This window comes from Hypomesus nipponensis, chromosome 17 (genome assembly GCF_054491055.1).
Source record: "Hypomesus nipponensis isolate SF chromosome 17, ASM5449105v1, whole genome shotgun sequence".
Classification (NCBI taxonomy): Eukaryota; Metazoa; Chordata; class Actinopteri; order Osmeriformes; family Osmeridae; genus Hypomesus; species Hypomesus nipponensis.
The window spans coordinates 5,809,018-5,815,979 of NC_140377.1; positions in this window are offsets into that span (position 1 = coordinate 5,809,018).

A 6,962-nucleotide genomic window follows, 5' to 3' on the forward strand; every position below is an offset into this window, starting at 1 on the left:
TCTGTCTTGATGAGTCTCGTAATGGAGCACAGCCACAGCAGGACCCGGGCCAGAAGAGCAGGAATTACAATGCCTTGTTAGATTGTATTGACACCAGATGTGCCCTGCCCCCTGTGCTGGAAACTGACTGAAAGGTGTTCTTGGCTTAATTGCCCATCTGACCTACAAGCTTGGTTTTCAGACACACACAGTATGATACAGAAGTTTACACACTCGCACACATACATATAGGCACACACACATGCCAATGTGCACAAGCTTCCATATGTTTGATGACCTATGGATGTATGCTCACTTTCAGATTTGCGTAAACACAGACACACACATACACACAATATTGCGTAGGCACAGTGAAGGGAAAGGTTAAACCAAATACGATTGGTATCTATGTGTGAATGGGCCAGATTAATGTGTGTGTCAGTTTCAGGGGAGATAGCACTGTGTATTTTAGTTCAAGTGAAACTGGCCCCCCACGCTGCCTCTAAAACATGACTAGGGTGTTTATGTAACCAATAGCGACATGAGGTCAGAGGCTATCGGGGAGTGCTGTCTCTCAATGATGATGTCACTGATAACATCTGGGAGACAGAGGGCAATAAGTGGGTTCTCATGAGTGATAAAATTCCTCTAAAACAAACACTAGCAAAACACAAATTCACCTGACTTGACAGGGGCCTAAACTCTCCCCGTTCAGTATTTGCATAAACATCAATGTTTCAATTCAGGTATAATACACTCTCTGTCACGTTACATATTTAGCTTTTTGTCTGTTTATGTGGGTAAATATATATTTTGTCCGTTGTAAAAAACATACATTTGCTGAGTTTGGTTGAGGTTTAGGCTCCTAGCCTGCCAAAGGTGTAAAACCTGGCATGGACCTTGTCTTTTTACCCTCCATGGTCTGAGGTGGTCTCCAGCGAGAGGGCTGACTCATAGAAGCACCCTACCTGTGTGAATCAGCTGATAAAGACCGGCTTAGGGACTCATAGTTAAACACCTTTCCCTGTTATCTGGCTGCTCTGTCACGACAGCACTGCCTGTGAACTCTCTCTCACCTGGTCTGCAGGTGTTGACCGGCCACAGGTGCATGTTGTGACACCATAGCTTACCTGAGGGTGGGGCTCAGTCACTCTCAGGGCCCCCGAAGGGAGCTCAGACTCCGGCCTCCACAGGCCCATCGTCTCTGAATCATTACTCACTCTCTCATCAGCTCCCAGGCCAGGGGTCGTTTCAACCTGGTTTTGAACTGGTTTTGCTGTAGGCTTGTAGCAAATCTTCCCTCTCAAAGTCTGTCTGTCTGTCTGTCTGTCTGTCTCTCTCTCTCTCTCTCTCTCTCTCTCTCTCTCTCTCTCTCTCTCTCTCTCTCTCTCTCTCTCTCAGTCCTGATTCTCTCTGTCTGTTTGTGTGCGAGAGAGAGACACATATAGTATAAAAATAACAGGTGATTAGTATGTCTTTAGCAGGATCACAGTGCCAGCTGTGTGCGGGAGGCCACTGATACCTCTCCATTATGTACACAACTCACCAATCACAGAAATGTTCACCCTCAAGTTCTACCGCAGAAACAGCAGATCTTCCAATGTGTCTAAAGAGCAGCTTTATGAACCTCTAGCCAAACCTTGTCTCCTGGAAAGCAAAAACTCCTTGTGCATCTCTGGTGCTGCTGATAAACGATGCATCTGCTGTTGTGAACGCAACACAGTAGCGTCCCCGAACGCTCCACAGGACAGGCTTTTATGGCTCTTAATATGGGTTGAAATCATTTGTTCGACGGTAGTTGAAAACCTCTTTGGGTTCTAGCGAGCGGGAGGGGGGCTGAGACTTGGCCCGTGTTGAAACAGCACTGTGGGCTCTAGGTGCCATTAGTGGCTATGGAGCAGCTGGAAGTGATTCCTAAAAACATGGCGTGGAGGAGGGTTGTTTAAAACCACATGGTTTCAACTGGCTTTTCACACTGTTCTTGGCAATTTAGCCCTAATGGCTTCACACGGGCTGAACGTGACATTGTTTGCAGGCGAGTTTAACCGAGAAAACAACATCAACAACAACAGAGAACGACAACAAAATGACGGGCGAAAGTCAAGCGGTGAGCTGCTAGCTCGACGACATGGCTACTGTATGTGAGGTGTTAACGGCCTGGTGGAAGCTGTACGGTCCCACATGGGGAGAGAAGGAAGGCCATCTGCATCCTGTCTCTGAACCACAGAAGGTCTGGTGGGCACGTTTAATGGAGTCTTGAATTGTTTGTTGCTCTTACCTAAAGACCTGAAACAAATACTCACATGCGGTCTGGGCTGTACACATCTTGAGTCATTTTAATCAGGAGAGAAGAGATCATTTCTTTCTAGAGATTCAGAGAGGCTGCCACCCAAGACACAACAAGATAACTGTGCAGGACAGTGTTCTGTGGCAGGAGAAAAGTACCTTCACAGAAGACTTACATTTCATGTCTTTTGTTGCGGGCTCTCCCATGTATCATACTGTACAGAAGGCAGACAGGCCTGTTAAAAACTCACCTGAATACACTTCCTGCTCTATCTGCTCTAATTATGGGATTATCCCTCTGGAATTCACAAGCTCCTGAGGCCTCTGCACACACACACACACACACACACACACACACACACACACAGTAGGTACTGTCAGTGTTAAGATTGGATTCCCACAGTTAGTATATTTGACATTAAGGTTTTGACATTTAGTCATTTAGCATACGCTCTTATCCAGAGCGACTTACAATAAGTACAGGGACATTCCCCCGAGGCAAGTAGACCTTGCCCAAGGATCCAACATCATTTGGTAGGGCCGGGAATTTAACTGGCAACCTTCAGATTACTAGCCCGATTTCCTAACCGCTCAGCCACCTGACTCCCTATTTTTCCATATATTTACTGGAGATACGTTGCAGTGGCCTAGTACCACTCTCTGGAGTCACTGTACCTCGAACTAAAACCTGAAGTGAAGGAGTGGTTTCCTCTGAAAACCACCAAACTGTAATGGAACAGTACTGTAACCTTCATCATCATCACATGCCTCGTTTACTGGAAGACCTCTGAAATGTACAACTGTGTTCTCTGGTCCACTCTACTGACCACATACTGTAGACCACATGTCATCTGACCATCATCCAATTTCTAATTCAGCCGATCTAAATGGCCAAGCGTCAGATTGAATATATCAGATATCCAATGCTATTATTTAATCCCAAACCAGATTTTCTTACTTTCAGATGGCCTGATATCAAATACACAAACCGACTCTTAGTATGGGTGGTGCCATTTCGATTTATCTTTCCAAATCAAGTTGGCAAGTCATTTATTCCATCTTGAGAGAAATTGTCCTAATAGCACATAAACGTGGCTTGTTGACTTAATGGCTGAAATGACTGTTTCATCTGCAGATCAGAGAGTTAGTTTAATATCTCCTAGATCTGCATCTTGCATGTGTGCAGTCCACTTGGACACGGTTGCAGCAGTTTCACATTGATAGAGATTGCCTTGCTTTGGGCTTCATACTCTGTAGATTCTAAAAGCTGCACTAACCCTGCACTAACAGTACTAAGTGAACCTAGAAGTGATCTCACTTCAAGCCAAAGCCAGAGTTCTTCAAACTCCCAAAAACCTTATCTTGGGAGAAGACATTTTGAATAGGCCAATAAAATAAAACAAATTTACAGACTGCCTTGAGCATGAAGTGGAGGATTTTGCTGACTGTTCCTCTCCCCCTCCTCACTCTCTCTCTCTCTCTCTCTCTCTCTCTCTCTCTCTCTCTCTCTCTCTCTCTCTTACACACACACACACACTCACACACTCACAAGAAACACACACATTTCCGGTTCATTTCTTTTAGTCCCAAGTCAACTGTGAACATTTTTGTTTCCCTGTGAGTCTTTAAAGCATTTCAAATGACCATGATGCATTGCTCAAGAGCCGTCTCGGATAGGAGGGGAGTGTTAGGGCAAGAGGCTCTAGTAAAATACAAACTTTACAGTATTGCTCCAAACTACATTATGAAGCTGTTGTAAACAAAAAGCCCATGCAATTATCATTTAGTAGCACTTAATGCTGCATCTAACACTTAGCATCACAGCATGTCAACATAGTGTTCTTCATTTGCGTTTTGAATGCCATCATTTCTGAATTATAACCATAGTGAATACAATAAGTTCCATACACTGGGACCCAGTTTAATAGCTGAGTATAGGGATTGTGTTGCATCATTATGAAGGATGTTGTTTTTAGCAGAGCCAACCTACCCCTCAGAGGACTGTGGCTGAGAAGACATAATATTCCTCCCTCAGAAAACACGCTGATTTACATTTATGGAGAATGGATGCCATTTACAATTCCACATCAGTAAAAACAGGCTTCTGTTTTAAATCTTAAAATCTCTCTTTTTTTGAACCCTGGCTTTGTCTTGATACATATAGGCATTCGGTATGCGGCAAAAAATATATCACCAAGAAGACCAACTTTCTTTTCAATGTGTACTTTTGGACAACTTAGAGCAACGTTGAATCTTAGGATTTAGGATTATGTATCTGTTTCCTGCATAGCTTCTTGAATGGAACAATAAATAATGCTATTTTATTATTCAACCATGTGCAACGATGAGGGAGGTCGAGGACAAGCCCGGAGCATTCTATTACTGCCGAATATGTCAGACCTCTCAGCTGGAAGGAAGGACATGTTAACATATGATGCCCTCCTTTCCAGATGGAAAACTAATATAAGATGTCTTAATAACTTCCCCCCCAAGTTTAAACACTGTTTTTAATTTGATGTTTTTTTCACTCAGGCGTTCATAAAACGTTATGTTATTTACTTTTTCGGTATGTCATATATTTTCTAAACGGTTATGACGTTCTATATTCTCTGTTTTCTGGGTACAGTATTAGAATTGCTATTGAGGTAATGGTTGAGGCAATGGCAATTTTGTTTTCAATGTCAGTCATGTAGAGAAAGATTGTGGGTTAGAGTTACTATGTGATGCATTTAGGCCCTTTATTCAGTCTACCAGGAAATGAACCACTTCCAGTTTTAAACCACTTACAGTTATTTTAAAATGGGTTTCATCTCATTTTGTTTACAATACATTTCAAGAGTATGGATTTGGAACAATCTTATGTGAAAGGCCGTGTTTATTTAAAACAAGCCATTCAAATTGGCTGGGCCCAGTTTGGGAAGTGAATACTTTCATTGTCGTTTTGTTCTTCTCAATCATGATGTGCAACTGAACCAATGGAACGGGATTGAGCCCCTTTGACATGGAGCAGACCCTCGCTAACAAGAGACAGGAATTCATGGGCATCATAGACACCCACATGTTCATAGAAAACCCAATACACCTCAGCTCTCACACCCCACCTCCTCACCCACCCACCCACCCGTCCCTCTCCCCCGTCCCCCTCCCCCGTCCCCCCTGTCTGCCGGCCCTGCTGTCTGGAGAGAGAGGCCAGGGGGAGTGAGGGAGTCGTGGGGGCCAACAGTGGCAGACATGTGTCTGTCACGCTGGCAGTTTCCTGGCGTTGACTTGTGTCTCCACCACCCTGGGATGATGGGATATTTACAGAGCGTGTGGGGTGGATGGAGTGTGATTAGAGGGTGGCCAGGCACCCAGTTCCTGCTGCACGCATGTGCAGGGACCCTCTCTGTATTTTTAACATGTGATGTGTTTGGGGAAGAATATGGACGTCCAAATATTTTCCTAACTGATTTTCTGTCAGCAGCTTTCTCGAAATTATGCATTTGATTCATTCTGTCATGGATGAAAAGAGCCTTTCATTCTGAGCCCGGCTAGCACAAGTCCAGACCAAACTGGCCTGGCCGAGAGGCAGGTATTCACACTGAAGAAGTCTATTTCTGATTTGTTTTTTCTAGAGTGCTATGTAATGCTTCATATCTATGTTAATGGGTCCAAGTGCACTTGTTTGGCAATTACAGAAATGTATAGCTTAAAAAAACACAGAGTAAAATCTATTTGGTCTAGAAATCCCAATAGTACTACCAGCAAGCCAGGGAGTTTGGGTTTCCTCTCCATCTTATAATCTCAGGATGGCCTCTGGATTTGAATTCAATCCCCAGAACAATATGAAGAGCTTACAGCCTTGCCTCCCAGCATTTGATTATGGAGCAGTGATCGTGTTGAGCACACACCAAGCCCCCCGCCCCCCCCCCCTCATCTCCTCCATCCAGACTCTCTCACTGCTCGTTTAATTGTCGTTGCTAGGCACATCTCAAATATTTAAGCCTTGATTTATTTGCCGCATGAAAAATCTCCTTAAACGATGTGTAGGCTGTAAAGATGACAATCACCGAGCAGTGGTTTATGGTTCTGTGGAGTGCGAGAGCCAGGCTGGGAGATGAATTTCACTTTAATATCCTCGAAGGACCAGATCTGCCTCCGGGCTTCTGTACTGTGGAGGAGGACGTCATCGATGGACTCTCCGTGCCTGGATCCAGCAGCAGATAAGAGGAGATGGGAGAGGAGACCCAGGCTGGCACAGAGGACCTGCTGGCAGAGGCACACAGAGCCATCTGCAGCACAGACAGATGAGAAGAAAACGTGTTCATCCTGTTCTTACTGTTGCGGTAGTTTGAAACTTTCTTCAGCAAGTGGACAGCACAGCAAAGGGGAAGTTGATGACATGTGAGGCTGGACAAACCATTGACTGAATGAAAATAGAAATATTACAAAGGGACAGTCTCACAATATTTCACAGATGTCACAAGACTCTTTTAGTGCTGAAACCAAGCATGTGTTCTCCCTGACTAGTGGTGTCTAGCGTCTTATGGTGATTTACAATTAAAGACGCTACAAGCAGCCTACAATCCTCCTCAAACCAAAGGTCACCCTGTCAAAATCCCCCAGTCTCATTCACTACACACCAGGTCATTGCCAGTCAATGTTGTGTGAATGCATATTCAAACACACAGTGATTGGTTGTCACCATTCTGCTTTGT